General features: G+C 40.4%; 1 protein-coding gene across 9 annotated transcripts in view; it reads right to left on the reverse strand.

Moving 5' to 3' along the window:
- ZMIZ1 (zinc finger MIZ-type containing 1) overlaps window positions 1–18203 on the reverse strand; it is a 338783-nt gene that overhangs the window by 253250 nt on the left and 67330 nt on the right. The window lies entirely within an intron of this gene.

Raw genomic sequence — 18203 nt, forward strand, 5'->3', positions numbered from 1 at the left:
GTCTAGACTAAAGGAGCTCCTGAACTACACTGTGAGACAGAGGGACTGCTCTGAAACATGGTGCAGCTCAGCTGGAACGGAGCAAATGCTTCCTTCTGCCTTGTAATCCAAGAGCTCAGCACTGCTGCTTCAACACAGCAGCTACGGCAGCCACAGAGACAATTTAGGTGAAAAACCAGAACATAGATGAGGTGCAAACCAAGGGATTCTGCAATTTTTTTCATAAAAGGAGGAAGAAGGCTTCAGCTCTTTAGCTTTTAAAGACACAGCATGTAGAAATACACTAGTTGTTGGTCTAGAGTTACTTGCTGGACCCTGTCAGCAAAACAAGCAAGCTGAGGGCAAACTGATCTAGTACAGCAAATTTGTATAAAACAATTCCATTGAAAAAATCTGAATTATGGGTTAGAAAAAGTAAACAAGAACTTAGGTAAGAAGTTCTTACCTAAGAACTGCACCTACACAAGACACAATCCTTATACAAAGACAATCTATATCCTCATTTGATGTGTTGCACAGGTAAGATTTTTTTACAAACTGTGGCAAAACTCACTTTTATACAAGAAGATCAAAAGTAATCTGCCATCACTGAAGCTGCTAGATGTTGTAGGAAAGAGAAAGAACAGTATTTTCAGCCAGCTGTACACAATGCTGTCTTGCTGCCACTAAGTTCTTTACTTACTATGAATTAGCTCTGAAATTTTTCTTAACCAATATTCTTTGTGCATCTATGCACATGAATGCACACATATTGTGTGGATTTCACACAATGCTTTAAAATAAAACAAAAATATGTGTTAATGGCAAGACAGAAACCTCTGGTAAATGCTCTCTTCCCACTTCCAGCAAGCTTACTGGAAATAACATCAATTCAGCAGTCCATGGCAAGTGAAAGTATGAGTTAGTATATGTTAGATAATTCAAAAGGCCTTCTACAAATCTAATAATTATACTTAATTTCATATACAAAGGTCAGCATTAAATTCTCTACAGTTTTGTATTTTAACAGATTAAAACTTCAGCAGTAATTTACTGAACATAAGAAATAATACCACAACATTAATTACCTGCAAACAGCAACACTGCACAGATTTTAGCAGGGTGTATTAGAAGCTATACAGTATTTTAGCTAGTGCATACACACTTCAGCCATTTTTAGACCATATCATTAAAGAAAAAAAAAACCCCAAACCTGAATTCTAAAACTAACAATTTCTTTTAGTACTCTGTCAAAATGCATGCAATTTAGTTGAAAAGCTGAATAATTTCCAGTTGTGAGAGAAGAGGAAGTAATAACCGTAACTGAGGCTGAAAAGCAGTGATGCAGCCAGCTTAAAGCAACACCAGAACAGGCAGCTTGCATAAAAACCAAGGCTGAGCCAAAGGCTCCTTAAGAGGCATTACTAAACAACCCTATCTCAACAGTCCACTGCCATGATCTAGTAAGGTGTCTTCAAATTTTGGTATGGCTGTGATAGAAGAAGGGGATATTTATCCCATAATAATCCTGGCTTCCCCACCTCTAATCTGCAGGCCAGGCTGACAAACCAGAGCTGACAGAAATGCCACACGAGATGAAGCAGATTGAGGGACTACTACAGAATTACTCTAACATTCTGGAAGTGGAAGAGAAAGTCTGGTATACAAACAGCAATCTGAAACAGCATCCCATTGACACAATGCTGCCACACTTCTGCCTTACAAATCTGTCATGGAACTGAATTTTAAGAAAACCATGATACACCAAACCATGGCTACCAGTGGTTTAATTTTCATGCAGGACAACAGTAACTAAAATCAATAATCTTGATTTCATGTTTCTCAGGTGCACAACAGCTAGACAGAAGGCAGCACCAGCCCTAGCAGAAGACGCATGTGTGCAATGGAGGGCACAGAACATGCACGTGGGGCTGGGGGCATTCGGGAATGCCAAGAACTTGGCTTTCCTCACCCAGATGGATTTACCACACTGAGCCAGGTTTGGACAGTGTAGCTGCAATTCATAAATGCTGAGGCAGGCCAAGGCGAGTGGCATCCCCTCCAGCTGCCAAATTCCAGGCAATTAGAGCCACCGGCGCTCTCGGCTCCCTGGTGAGTGCCTGGGCAGAGGCGCAGCAGCAGGGAAGAGCCTGTCACTGGGGTAGGGAAAGGAGGAGTGCTGCTTTATGGCAGCAGCACGGTAAATCAATTGCATTTTTTATTTCCACTGCTGAACATTATTATGCTCTCTGCATGGCTTTTATGAATGTTTGCCCTACCATAATCTATTTGCCAGAAATCAATAGTCTCTTATCCTTGCAAACTAGTAACCAATGTCACCATCTTTCCAGGTTGTAGATCAACTAGCATTGTCCACTGCATCCAGAGCAGGTAACCTGGTTTCGTAATTGTCACATTTCATCCAAATCTTCAGCTAGAAAAGCAAGAAATACACCTACTGCAAGGCAACTGCCAGCAGCTTTTAAATCAAAGCCAGTGCATTAAACTACGCTTTTCCATTGAGCAAGTATAGAGGTACCATTACTGACCCTCATTAAAGAAACACTTCCTACCAGGAATATCAGCATTTAGAATTGCCACATCAGGATGTGCTGGGGATGGTTTACTCTCAAGAAAATTAGAAGGAAGGGGAAGATGCTCTTACACAATTCATAGGACAGTAGCAAAAAGTCGATATTCTAAATGTAAGTAATATAGAAAGGACCAAATGCGTGCAACTAGTTGTTGCACGTTTATCTAACAGTTTTAAACACAACAAACTTTTAACTCTCATGAGAAAAAAGAAAAGCAGAAGAGACGTAATTAAATGCAATACTTGTAATTAAAACATTTGAAAAAAGATTCATGATACTCTACATCTCATTGCTATCTCCACAAATTCCTTTCTTCCTCTATCAGCCCTCTGCTAAATAACCAGATTCCAGTCTCCAACCTTTGCTCCCAAGCTCAGGGCAGGTTCACTAGAAATTCTTCTTCTGGATTTTGTTTGCTTTTCCTTGTAATTCTTTTCTTCTTTCCTACAGAACCTCCCAAAGCAGGAATAATGTTTTAAGGTAACATCCATATATATGCCCCTAGCCTCCACATTCTTCCTAATTTTGCTTTGCTTGGTTTAAAAAATTTCGCTACTGTAAAGGGGATAGTAGCTGTCTTTTCACCTTCTCTTACTTATCTCCATTTACTGTTTATCCTCCTATTATGTATCTCCCAGCACGCAGTATCTGTGAAACAGCTCTTCTGACCCCCGCCTGACTCATCTGCAGCTGTGGGGGCTGTATGGACGAGCACCACTGTGGCTGGCTTTCAGAGCTTCAGACTGCTCCCTCTGACCCTTATTGAAATAAAAATTTATTGTCCAGGTGATGGTACCTCAGGGTCTTCCAGAAAATCTTTAGGAAGAAGGGCTTGTTCATCACCCAGAATAGAGGGATCTTTGAAAAATGGCAGCCTTTACTGGGATGTACAAGATTGCAGGAAGTTCTGAGCTCTATGCAAGCACATAAATCCTTTTTTCTTCCCATTGACATGGACTATATTTTAGCTGGAGTTCCTATGACTGAGTGCTAAATAACCCTAAAACTTAAAATAGCCAAGAAGTCCACAAGTAGTGCAGGTAGGAGCTTCTTTTCTGTCTGCAGCACTGAAGAAACAAACCAAGAATGGGTTTTATATACAACTTCATGTTGGCAGTGCAGCTGCTGAACCTTTATATGAAATGAGCTCCAGTTCCTGCATGCACGGCTGTGTGTGCCCTCAGCTGCCTCACTGAAGAACATCTGCCAGAAAACCCAGCACGGAGGTGACTGTACCCACCAAGCACTGCCATGCTCACTGGCCATTGTCCATCCCCTCCTGAGGGCATCACCGAGCTAGAGCAGAAAGGATCAACCCTTGCTCTTCCACAGCTCTGCAGTAGGTTAGAAGTTCATTTCTTTACAGGAATGCCTTTTCCTGTGACCATCTCTGAGTGCAAAGTGCAAAATGCAACCTTGCTACTGCCCCAGGCAGGCACGGGAGAGGAAGCACCCGCTTGCTGCTCCTGTGAGCAGCCCCCATGCTTTGTCCTCAAGGGACTCTCTGCTGCTGTCTAATACCCTTCTGCAAACGGGCAAGTGCCAATTTCCACTCTGTCAGGCCTCGTAAATTTTATGTTTGTAATTCCTGGTTGGTGAAAAGAAAATAACGGTCTTGTCTGTGAAAAGCCCAGGGTAGGTAGTACAAAACAGAGAACTGGAAAGCTGCTTTGAGCAGCTCTGGATCCATCAGACTGGGATCAGATTATACCTCTGCAAAGCCATAAAACTGCTTCTGTGGGGGAGAGCCATCATTCAAACAACAGCCTGAGATAAACCACAATCTGATGACTGTCACAGTCCCTTTGACACCAACACTTACCATCTCCTAGTGTTTACAGACTAATCAGTTTAGCCTTCCCAACTGGCTGCATATAAGGCAGCTGCTCATCATGACTTGCATTTTCTTAAAGCTTCACAGAGCAGACACTCAGGGCTCTGTTATTTCCTCCACTTGGTTTCAGACTACCCAAAAGGAGAAAGACAAATATATTAATCTGTACAAGTCCTGTGTGGTTCTCATTTCCAGGGAATGCCTAGGATTTCACTAGCTATTGGTTAAAAAACAGCCTTTCATATAAACCCAAAAGTTAACAGCAACTACAGAAATAGTTAATTTAAAACAATTACAGAAAATTTAAAAAAATACTTGTATTACCAAATTTTGGAAAGGTTTTCTCAGATGCTAAAGTTCATATACTTGTAATATGCACAGACATCTTCCTTAATATCTTTTTTTTAATAAATAAATTATATAAATAGGCCTCTTTGATTGCTCAGAGCATCCATCATTAAGTACTGGGGCATAGCTTTAGGCATAATTGTACTACTGAATTCATCAGCTGCCTAATCATCATTCATTTTGCATCTATTTCTGCTAATTAAAAAAACTCCTAACAACTTTTACATAAATACTGTATTTGTTCTCTGCAAAGACACAAGCCTAATTTACCAGTTATTAACTGATTATCTAATTTTATAGCTGTCACTCTGTGACATATAAAAGACCAGCACCCAGAGCCACCAGGAAAGACCAAGCAAAGTCTGTCAACCCTTACCTGCTGTCCCTTACACTTGCCTGAGATGGGCAGCAAGGGGGGCAGCCTTGGCACAGGCCGTGCACACAGGCTCTGCTGATCCTGCTGGCTGTAAAGGACAGGTCCTCAGTCCTTTACAACCTCCCTTGGCTTCTGGGAGTGCTCAGACAGGGACTAAATGACCCAGTGGGAGACCAGAGACCTGGTGGCCATAAAAAATCTGTCAGGGGGCACTACACAGCACAGGAGTTCAGGGTGGTTATGCAGCCTTCAAGACCATGAGCAGCAAGTTGGAAATTAACTTCACTGTGTTCCCTCTGCCCTCACTCTTCTGCCTGAAGCCAATATAATGCAGACTGCAGCAGCATCCCCTATGCTTAGACCCCTGCTAACACCAAAACCTTTCACTTTCAAAGAACAGCTGTCAGCATTTAAAGATCTGCCTGGCCAGCACTTGGAAGCAGAGGAAGAACAGCCTCAGGTACCACCTGATCCCTCCAGGTGCACGTGCCCTGCTGAGAGCAGAACCCAATAAAAACGCATCCCCACCGGCTCCCCAGACCTCTGGAGTGAACTGCAGTGCTCAAGAGGTGATGCAGAACAGCCCAACAGGGAGCAGCTTTTTGTTTTCCTCATAACCCAATTATGTTTAATTGGGAAATCAAATAACTTGAGAAATGCCCCTTTAGCCTGTGCAATTTTCATGAATTTTCACCAATTTCCATGCATAGCTGTTGCCAATCTTGTCCTGGTTCCAGAGGTACATACAGTACAAGCAGCTGTACATACAGTACAAGAATGAACAAGGGTAACAGCACCAACATTAATCTGGTAGGCAAGTGCTGTTCAGCTCTCCATAAATTTTCTGTTAGAGTATTAATTAGAGACATTACCACTCCCAAACCCTCCACTCCCTACAGGTGACAGCAGGATAGGCAAATTATTTTCACAGGCAAGGACAGGCATTTAATATTATTATGGCACCTTGGATTTTAGTTGCTACGTATTTCAAAAGACGAAAAACCCGCATAGTCATATTCACTTTTGATAACAGGTGAGGAATGACTTTTACATATTCCTTTTTTGACCAAAGTTAGTAACACTCTCAAATAGGAGAGGAGGTAGGAAGGGGAATCTATTTCAGCTAAAGAGCTACATGGTCATCTGCTTTTTTCACAAACTGGACAAAAGAGAGTATTGGGTATTTCCCAAATGAGGTGCTTCTCTTGCTATTACTGAAAACAATTCCCATCTCAGGGAAGGTATGTACAGCCTGTTCCCAGCAGCTGACCAGGAGAGTGCATCCTGGGACCAGCACATACACACCATTCCTGAAGCGTGGTTATATGGCTATCACCATGTGCATTTGCTGCATGACAGAGGACCAAACCAGACTACAGTCAAACAGTAACCCTGCTGTTTGTCCTGACCCACAACGTGCAATCCTGTACTACTTTTGAAGGCATAACAGAGTCCGTCCCAATCAAATTTTTCATTATGATGCACTAAATTATGCACTTCGACACATAACAGAGACAAAAAAAATCAGTTACCTTGGCAGACTTCTTCCTAAGTGAATAACCAAGGTGAGGGGACAGTGTTATTTAAGGAGTGGAAAAATTATTTATCATAAAGAGAGAATCTTTATAATATGAAGAACTGCATGCATTACACAACTCCAACTGGATGCACCAGAAGAAGGTGCAACTCAGCGTAACTCTCTGAGGAGGATCTGCCAAACAGTGCATAAAGCTGAGTGTAAGCATGAATGCATCCTAGCGGACTACGGAGAGAAACTATTTACAGCAGCAATTAACTGCTCCATAGTTAATACAGTTGCTGAAAACAGTTTCGCACTGATAGGGACTAAAATCAACTGACACTCCTTTTATACATGAATACTGAGAGTACTGAAAAGCACTAATTCTGAACTTGATTAAAACGTGGAAAAAAGCAGCATGCTATTCATAAAAGCCAACTTTTTTTGCCTTCACTTGACACAGAAAGCACTTAGATGCAAATTTAAATATGCAATATTAACTGAAAATAAACGATTGGCAGCTACCATTTATTTAACACCACACTGAAATGTGATCAGAAAGACAAAACACTGATGTAGTAAGTACAAGTTTTCTTCAATATTTACAGAAAAGACATACCACTAACACTTCAGACAATATGTATTTACAAAACACAGTACATGGAGCTGACTGTCTAGCCCAACTAAAGATAGATTATAATCTTACTTTAAAACTTTAGTAACAGATAATACCTTAGGTATCAACTAGAGGATATAGAAACAGTCTTGGTAAGCTTATGGCTGAAGAAATAATTACTAAATTCTCATAAAGTAAGAGCTGATTGCTTATAGATTTCAAATTAGATTTTCTCCACACAATTTCTTGTACAAATATCCAGCGCATTTCTGAAACTCGAATCTAGGGACATAAAACAACAACTGACACAACTTTATATGCTACAGCCGTGCACTGCATTTTAAAGGTACTGATATATCTCATAAGTAAGATATACACATTTTTGCTCAAGTGGCTCATGCTGATTTGTGGATTGCAGAGCCGCGTAGAAGTGCTGGGCTGAAGCAGAGGAAGAACAGTTTTGGTACGAGGATCAGTGCAACTGAAGTGTTCAGGGTTCAGTGATGTTTTTCTAAATTTTAAAGCTAAGTCAATGAATGGTCTGGATGCAGGAAATGGGGACGTCAGGCTCTAGCTCTGCCATATATTATTACACAAATTACAGTCCACTTCTGCACTTGCTGCATTTATCCACAAAAAAGGATATTCTTGGATATTCTTTCCAACTTATTTTGATGGCAAACAGTCCAGGCAAAGGCAGCCTGTTCCTGAGTACTACTATGGCTCCCAAAAAGACAAAGAAATCTTGAGGCTGCTGGAATATAAACCACAGTGGTAAACCTAGGATTATTTACATCAAAAATGCCTGAGATACTGGCTAAAATGTGTATTTTTAACTGGAAGCAATTTGAAAAGGTATAAAGCAAATATATTTTACTTAATGTAATGCAGTTAATATAGAAATTAAACACAAATTCAGACCTAAATTTCAAATCACAGTATTAATCATACTGTTCATGACCTGGACCAGAACAATACCAATTTTAATACAAACTATCACATTTTTGCTCTTCATCTTTATCACAAATGTTGTATTAATGGCTACTTAAAAAAACCCCAAATCTGTCAGTAAAAAGATACATGCTTAGTTATGATGTTAGAATATTTTAGCTTTATGTGTGATATCTGAATGTACACACAGGTGATCAGAAGAAGTAATATTAACATTTTATTATAAAATTCCTCAATGAAAGTAATTTCTATTTAATACCATTGTACAATTACAAATTGTACAACAGTGTTGCCAGGTATTATAACAGACTGAAAAGAACAGTTTAAATGTCAAGAATTTTTGCAACAGCATTTCATGTCATAGCATATTTCTTAATATCTTCATTTTATTACCATTACCATGTTAAAACTGCAGGGTTCCCCAAAAAGCATGTAAAATCTGAAAACTGTGAAAGAAAAATCACAGACTGAATTCAGATAAAGAAGTAAAATACATACACAACTGGAATATCTACTTATTCTCATTTACTAAGCCATTTTTTGCACCTCTCCTGTCAACTCCTCAGAGGAACTGCCTGGATCTTCTTTTGGATGTTACATTTACTAGTGAAATCACTGATGGACTGAAGCCAGTGGCAAAATTCCTACAGCAACTTAATGGGACCAGAAATTTGATTCTGAACATTCATAATCTCCTCTCTTAACTTTTCAAGTGGCAAAGTCATTCCCAAGTATGAATTTCTTTTCCGAAGTGGTTGACATCCTCCCACCCCAGCAGCAATAGAGCTTAACACATGCAATCACATATGGTGCTCAAACATCCCTGCCATCGGAAATTCAACAATTAATAGTTACCAAGGAACTGGAAGGGGTTTTGACAAGGCAAAATTGCTGAAATGCATTATCGACTTACATTTTTATAATCCTTTGAAATGCATGCTTGAATTGCAAAAGAGAGTCATCACAAATGCATACATTTTTTAGGTCTCAAAAAGCTGTACCTCATGGTATATTTCAAATCCTTTACATTTAGCAGGAAAAAGCAATCAAAGAGATGCAAGAGTAACAAGGATTAACGTGTTTCCTCTTTCTTTAAAGGGACTGAGTCCCTGTGAGGGTTTTGTACAGCAATTAGTTCCAGCCTACGAAAAGCTAAGACATCTATACCACATTTGCACATTCTCTTTGCCAAACCAGACACTGTATTCTGAGCCCTTCATTTCTAAATCGAGTTCATTTCTAAATATATCCTGTCATGCACACACATGAAGGGCACACACCTGTAGTCTTTTAGCACTGGCTCGCTCCACTCCCGTGCCAGAGAATGGGTCAGGTAGCTGTTGGTCTAGGACCTGGCTGCACATAAACTCAGCCCCCAGTGATGGGGGCTCATTCCAAAATACAGCCAGTGAAGAGCACAGACTTGCAGCAGATGGACAAAAAAGGTCCCTGCATGGGGCGGCTTTTCATTCTGCCCGCTGGCCTCAGCATGCAGCCGCTCAGTGCTCCTTCCAAGCCAGCCAACACAAAGCCACACAAGGCGGAATACCACCCCCTCCCCAGATCCCTGCATCCATCTTTTCTTACAGACGCCACCAGCACGTAGCTGGGGAGCCCTGTGGCAGCTGTGAACGGGCAGGGAGGTTTCCTTCACAGGGTGAGGAGGTGTTACATAGGACTGCATGTGACTGACTTCTCCCTTGAACTGCGCCAGGGGGAAACTGGAAGAGCCTTCCAAAATGTTTGGACTGGGTAATCCTGCTCCTGGAGGTCTCTCCATGCCTCAAGCAGATGGCAAAACCAGTTTCCAGTCTGAAGGTGCAAAAGAATCAAGCCAGAACTCTTCAGACACTCAGCAGACATCTAACATCCCTGAGAGGACTCTGCCTTGACTGTGTGTGCCAATAACCCTGTGCATACCTCCCTTGGGACTCACACTGCCATCCTCAGCTACTTGGACATGCTGCTGCCCCAGTTAATGCAAGGCATCATCCAGGGATCAGCACTCACCCCCTACTCTTCTGTGGGAACAAAAAATGCAATTACTGAGCCAGACACACAAAATCAAACAAACTACCTGAACTCCACTAGGAGCTTACAATAACTTGTGTGCCTCTGGAAGCAATCTGGGAACTTTTAGAGGACTCCTGCCTCATGCAGGCTGTGGGGAAGGTGATATGCAAAAAGAAGACTGCTGCACAAAGTAAGCTCCTCCATGTCCTCATCTGTGTTTCACTCTTATGCAGTCTTCACTTTGTGCTATGGCCAACCATCCCTCTGAAGCCCACAACACACATATGGGGAAATATGGAGATCACATACTGTGAAGCTCCTGTTCTTAACACTGCATGTAAAATGAAGCTGAAAGAGTGAGGTTTTTGCTAATGAGACAATCAAATGGCTCACTGCTGTCCTAAAAGCTGGTTCCACTCCTGGCCACACTCTTCTGCTGCCAACCTTGTGTTGGCTCTGTCATTCGACAGACTATAGAAACCTATTCACTTTAGCTCCACAAAGACTGAGAAGGGTGGATGTCTCTGGGCAGTTCAGTGAGCTGATTCAGCTAAATCAGGAAGATTTAATGGTGGGCAGCTACATATTTGCCCAACTAGGAGCTGACCTACTCAAGGGGATGCAGTGCAAACATAGGGGCAGGAGATCCATCATCCCCTTAGTTGGTGGCTTCAGTTATCTTGCAGAACTTCACTGATAAATGCTAGATCACGACCGTCCCACAACTCTTTCCTTTGATCTGACCTGAGATACTTCCACTACCAAAAATATAAATAAGAATTAAAATTACATACATAAAATTACATCCATAAAATTACCTTATCCAGTTCATCCTACAGCTCTCCTCAAAGCACAGACCTTTATTAGAACATCAGCTAATGTGTTTATATATTTCCTTGCACAATAGTACCCTATCTTTAGTCACAAAAAAAGACTGACAGTAAAGCAGACAACACTTCTCCCACCATTAATATATTATTCTGCAGTTATGTTAACCTCTCAACTCTCTCTTGTAGACCAATACACTTAGAATAGTCAAAGCCTTTTTGTACCTAGTATTTCTTGACCTGGAGTTCTTAAACTCTGTCACGTTCTGCCAATTTCCTCTGCTTAAATGGCTGACATCCCAGCTTTTATCTTCTTTGATGCTTTCTTTCTCCAAATAACAGCCTAACCAACATGCCCAGAAACTTGCTTTTTGCATTTCTTACATATTACCACACAGTCTTTAGTACACAGACTGAAAAAAGGGACTGAAAAAAGTATCCTACAACATCCTCATGTTAAGTCTTACAAGATTCTGATTTCTCTGGGTACACTCAAGCTCCTACTCACGGGAACACCATGTAGACAGCAAGGGCAGGAGAAAAAAATTACTAAAAATATGACAAAAAAATATTATATTTTCTGTAAATTTCCCTATGTTTTTATGTTCTTGCATTTGAACTTTCTGATGAACAAAATCAGAGAAACATTTTCCTTCTTGTTTTTCTAATTCTTCACTGAATTAAACTCAGTAGAAAAACAATTCTTTCAAAATCCAGTATTTGAAATAATAAAAAGGGCATTCTAACAGGCAATCCAGTGATTTCAAAAATTCCGTGGTATTTCAATAACAATTTGGTTGAGAAAAATTTCAACAGTTCACTGTTACTCCTCCTATGCTACCACAATTACAGCTTCTCCTTGTACAACATACAATATTACATGTGTTGTTGCCAGGGACAGATGGCCTGTACCTTTCCAGTAAGGGTACACCAGGCTTTGAAAATATAGTCAGGCTCAGAAAATGCAGTGCATAAAAAACCTATGAGCAGATAAAAGTCTGAAATACATAGATAATTGATAGTAGACAAAGCAATGGCCAAAAGCAGCCCAGGCTGCTGCCAGAAAGCACACGGCAGCCCCATGAGTGCTGCAGCAACTCTCCACATTGGCTAAACAAGAATAGTAGTAGCAAGGGGAATGGCAGGCGAGGTGGGAAGTTTTCCAGAACGAGATTTACAGCCCAGCTATTTAAATATACCTTGCATAATAGCAGATGAAAAGGGGTCAGTACTGGGACAATACTCTGCCAGACTCAGATTGTAAAAAAAAAAAAGCAGACAGCTTGAACAAGAAGTACAATTTCCACACCACCATGGAGAGAATTCTTACTTTTTCAGCACCATGTTGACTTCTTTGTCTTTCTGAAAAACCTTCAGTTCATTTCCACCCTTCTGCCCCTGGAAAGAGTTATAAAAATCTGTAGCTGGGGATGAAGGAGATTAAAAAAATAAAAGAAAAACAGCAGAAAAAGGAAAGAAGACTAAAAAGAGAAGGCAATGTGATGCACCAATTATTCTGAGCGTGTTTAGAGAAGGTGAATGGTGGGATGAGGCTGTGAGCAGGGGAGCAGGCAGCCCTGGCTGATGGGGCACCACTGACCCCAGCAAGATCCATCACTCGTGGATGTGAGTGCTGCTCTTTCTCTGTCCTCTCAAGAGGTCACCGTTTTTCACAGGCTACCACACCAAATTCCCAGGCTTTTCCTGGGCCAGGCTTAATGGAAAAGGTTTACAGAACCCAGAAAGGAAGGTGCGAACAGCCACGGCTACTCCCACCAATCACAAAATTAGTGTCTCCTCAGTCTGTCCCAGCTGTATTCATCAACTCTGGGGTTTGTTTTTTTTCCACAGGGCTGTGAAAAATCAATGAGATTTGTGCTGCAAACTGATCATTATGACAGGGAAAGCTCTGCAATGAAATTGATTTGTGTAACTCTAACACCTCTACTTAAACTCCCCCACAACTTCAGGGGGCAGACGAAGACAAGAACGAAGACAAAAAGGTGTGAGGGCTATACCACCTTTCTAAGCTGAGTCTTCCTTATTAAACAAAAGCTTTGAACCAGTTCAAATGAAAGAAAAACAGCGGAGATGCGGAGTGAGAAACAGTTCAGTAAATGAATGAAACCAGACTAATACATTTTATAAATTACATGCAGCAGCAAAGATTAAAGATTCTGATCTGTCCCCTGTGTTTTGTCCTCATTTCACCTCCTCACAAGTGTAGCACTTGACTATCTGTATTTCCATAAAATCTCAAACACTAAATATGGAAAGTCTAACATGAATATGGAAAAGAGAAAGCCATAATGAGAAACAAAAAAGCTGGCTGTCATTTTAGCCCACCACTAATAGTTAAGTACCTTGCACCAAAATAAGTCCACCCTGAATCAAGTGCCTTGGTCAGTTCAGCAGGTGCACCACTAACAGCCAAAGCACTGAAGCAGGAATTGAGAGCTGTTTTCTGTCCTTGACACTTAACTTGTCAACATGATTTGAAACAAGTTATGTCTCTCGTGGAAGGGAAAACAGGGACTCACAACTGCTGACTCAAATGTTGAAGTTTTGGGGCATAGACTGCCTGCTGCTTTGAATGAGCAAGACGGGGGTCCATGCACCGGTGAAGATTAGTCACTGCTGTAATACCACTGGTAATGAAAGACCTGCAAGAGGGTGTTGTCATTGAAAGCACTTGGAGCTGCAGCCTGCTCTTCCTACAGAAAGTGCTCAGCTCTTTGAGGCAAATGGTACATACGCACCAGAACTCCATGTTTAGTACCTGCAGTGACATCAAACAGCAGACACCAAGTAAGACCACACACATGTTCCAGCATTTGGAAGCAGGACAGTACACACTCACATCACAGTGCTGCATCTGATTAACAGATACAGTGTGCATCTGCATGGCATCTACCTGACTCACAGGAACAACCAAGTACAAGTCCAGACACATGTGCAATTACAGGTACAAAAACTCTCACAACATCACACAAGAATCACACATCCATTTTACTCTTCCACTAGCTGTATTACTAAATCTCTGCAAATCTAACCTGAACCAGTAGAAACTTTACTACATAATAAGACACTGTATAGCAGTTAAATAATGTCAGTTATCAGTTACTCAATAAAGTCTTTTTAGAAGACCAAAACATACAAACCCCATCCACTTTCATTAGATTAAATGACCTTATGAGACAAGGTTTGTCTCCACTACCATTAATTAAGGAGATTCAGAACACATTAATTAAGGTCAGGAACAAAGTGACCAAGCCTACCATAATGGCTTGCTTTGCTTTCAATCTGCTTAGCTGCCCTCCATTCTGGGTCAATTTGTACTTATTCCTAGAGAAAAATCACAAAATACAACCAGAAGAGTAGATATCACACGGCAGAAATGTCTTCACCATAATTCTTTTCCTCCTATTACCACACTAGTAGAGCTCAAAGATCGCGCCCACCACTCCTCAAGCACCAGGAACCTATTGTGCAAATGTCATCAAGTGGAGGAGAGAGTTCAATTTCCCCAAGAGACACTTCCACGAGAGAAAATGATAGACTTCATAACAAGTTTGCAATGCAAATAAGCAAGTTAAAAGCCTTAATGGTATGACTCAACACCGTTTTAAGTGGGCAGAAGTGTTCTGTTACGTCCCATTGCTAATTTCTTCTTAAACATTAATTATACTCTAGTGAGAAGAATTATGTATTTGCAAGCAGGTATCAGTGGCCTGTTGAAACAATCATGCTGTGGTACATTTCTTCATAACAGAGGAATTTTTATTCTCTGAAGACCATATTCATTGGTAAAAGCACATAATATATAAACATATCTATAAACACACAATGTATCATACAGAATTTTTGGTCACAAAATTCAGGAACAAAAGAAGCTACAGACATGCAATATAGTATTTAATTTCTGTGTTACACATAACATTTCTTTCAGAAGTGACTGGATTAGTGGACCCTTGTGAAAGAAGACAATTCATTCCCATGGAGAACTTTTAAGCATAGTTATGAAGGTTTAAATACTGTGTTTGCTGCAGGTAGAAGTTATAGCAAGCAGCTTGGTGCCTACAGCTCAAGAACAGACTGTAATGAGGAACAGAGTGCAAACCAAACTGAGCCTCAGAGAAAATGGAAAGAGTGTCTCAGGGACAGAAAAGACTACAAAGAGTTTTAGGCAACTCAGAAATCCACTGAGTTGGATAAAATCTGCGCTCAGGTTAAGAGCCACCTGCAGAAACAGAGCAGCAAAGAGCAAGTTGCTCATAAACTCTTATTTTCACTTTTTTTAATTTAGCATGCTTTGTATTTATTTTTTCTATTTAAAAAGGCAACTATTCCAGTACTAAATAAAATAAACTCTTTCTTTCAGAAATTAAAAGCTTTTATTTTTTTTTTTGGAGTAGTTCACCATTGGAAAAGGTCTAGGCATACTCAGCTCTGAGCAAGTCAGTGTCCTCTTGGTTCTCTAGCAAAAAGATAATACCTAGCAACCTAGCTTGGTCCTAGAACCAAATTGCCAAATGCACAGTGGCTGGAATTCTTTTGGATGAGATACTAGCCACACAGGTATGTAACAAGCCCAAAATATTACCTCAAATGCTTGAAATCATGACCTTGTCTTTATTTCAGAAGTCAAACTATTGTCAGACTGGATTTTGCAGCATAAAGGAAACGGAAAACCATGAACAGGACCCCTAGACCAGGAGACAGGCAGGTGGCAAAGTCTATGTGACTTCATAGTTGAAGCCAACAGTTCAGTAAGACCAGATTACAAAGGCTCAGGACAAAGACACTTCTTACTTGCTGTTCAATATATCATTCTTAAAACATATGAACAAAGAGTAAGCGGCCCAGGTTCATACACGGTACCCCTTTAGGAAGTGTGTTTATCTATGCTGTAAGAACTGAAGTAGTAATACCAAATGCTGGCAAGAGCCAAGTTCTCCTCCTGTAGACCTCAAGTGTATGGTTACACTGCTCTGACATGTCCATGCTACTCCCAGAACAATACAAATATTTCTGCAAAAGGTTGTGCTATGTGAATGTACCAGAGGAGGGTAGTATTTGCTTGGGCATCTCTCTATGGCACACCATTGTGTTGCTTAGGAATGCCCTAAAATAGCAGATCAACTGCTGAACAGATTTTTTAACCTGCATGTCAATGATTTACTCAGGCTGAAAAGTGTCTTGGTCCCATACAAGTCTATCATCAGGTTTTGACCCTTTTTTAATCTCCAGATGACATTCAGTTGGGAAGAGTACAATGGTCAGTGAACCTTCACCTTCCTCAACGTGAAAATTTCTGATGGAAAGCTGTCTTTTAGTGTACAGCAGTGTCTGGTCTCCCACTGTAATCTCAGGATATTAGAAGATATATTGGAACATTGTATAGGGCCAATTTACCTTCAAGAAAGTCTGTCATTTCTCACTAAAAGATTAACAACAAATCTTGTAATACTGTGGGACTTCCTTTTTCCTTTCTATGAAAGGACATTATCACTTCTTATTCTTCTGTTCCCTCATTAACATGAAATCTACAGGTCTGAAATCAACAACTATTAAAATAATCACAACTAACAATCAAAACAAGATTAAAAACTAGTTAAATTAACATACCATGCTATTTTCCTCAAACAGCAAAAGCGAGAGGCCTGCTGAAATGCAGCATTCTCATCACAGCAGCCAGTGTTCTGTGCTTTTTGCTGCTCTAGCAGCTGCAGCCCATCTATTTGTTTTATTTGGCCTTTTGAACATCTGCATAACTTGCATTCTTCAGATACTAGGTTACTTCTTTCTCTGGATGTGGGGGTGGAGAAAAGGGAAGGGTGACAGAGCCCTACAGCATACCTGATTTTGAAATCCACCATACTTGAAGTCAGACACAGACTTCCAAGCTTTAGATATTTTATACTCGTATAGAAAAAAAGAAGAAAAATATTTTTTTTTTCAGGTACAACTCTTAAAAATTCACTCTAGGTATGTATAACAAAATTATTAGTAAGAAAATCCACACAACAACAATGCATTCACAGCTCCAAAAACATTAATTCAGCCAACTCCTATGGCTTAGTGGAAGTTATAGCCTGTGAAGAACTATAAGAATAATTAACAGATCGTCTCTGACCTAAAGTCTGCTAATTATTACAACTAAATCCCTTAGCACAGTGATAGCACAATGAATGGGCATAAAACATGCAGGTCTTGCCATGGATACTATTTAGACTATTGCAACCACTTAGTTAGAAGTGTGGGTCAAACCCCACCACCAAGAATTATTTGTCCTTTTTTTTCTCTCCCTAGCCAGTACTGCTCATAGTCTTCACTGCTTGCTCAAATGGTTTGTGACAAGCACAGGAAATGAGAGAATGAGAATCACTGACGCCGGTGACAGAGGAAGCCAGGCAGTGAGAAGTTTGCAAGATTGTTTGCTACCCTAATTTGCCTTAGTGCTTGAATTAATACCACAGCAAACTGTACCAAGTCCTACCCACAGTCATTAAGAAAACCAGCAAAAGCTTCCCTAGACTCAGAATCAGTATAATCTACTGAAAGTACAAATCAAAGTACAGGTCTGATTCACAGCCACTGTAAACTACCAGAGTTCCAGCAGATTCACATCAATTTATATCATTTGTCTTATGAGTCCAAATAATGGTAGCTCACCAAGACTCTAACACACTAGTAAAGAGATGAGGAAAAAACCCTGAAACTAGAGTAGGCAGTGCCAACTCCCCAGGACAGGACAGGCATACTATAGAAAGAAGAACCAGAGCTGCAGCAACAGCCACCAGCTTCAGAAGCAGCCATGATTAAATAATACATCAAATTAAAACACACATAAAAAATGCCATATTTTCCACTACAGTCCAACTGCATTTGTTTAATAAAAAATAGTTTTTTTTTAATAGGCTTCAACTTCTTTCAAAGTTACACCTCATCTCTAGTTAGTCATGAAGATCAGATTACAAACTACCTGGTCTTTTCACATGTTGCAACACTCATTAAGAACCAATGACTCCTGACCTTGGATTAAGAAATCTGAGGCAGGTTAGACTGTCAGCCTGAAATGAATGACACTTAATTGCTCCATCAAAACATTAAATGTAACTCTGAAGAAATGTTCACATCCACAAA

The sequence above is a fragment of the Pyrgilauda ruficollis genome, unplaced genomic scaffold (genome assembly GCF_017590135.1).
Source record: "Pyrgilauda ruficollis isolate IOZ18807 unplaced genomic scaffold, ASM1759013v1 scaffold11, whole genome shotgun sequence".
NCBI classification, from domain to species: Eukaryota; Metazoa; Chordata; class Aves; order Passeriformes; family Passeridae; genus Pyrgilauda; species Pyrgilauda ruficollis.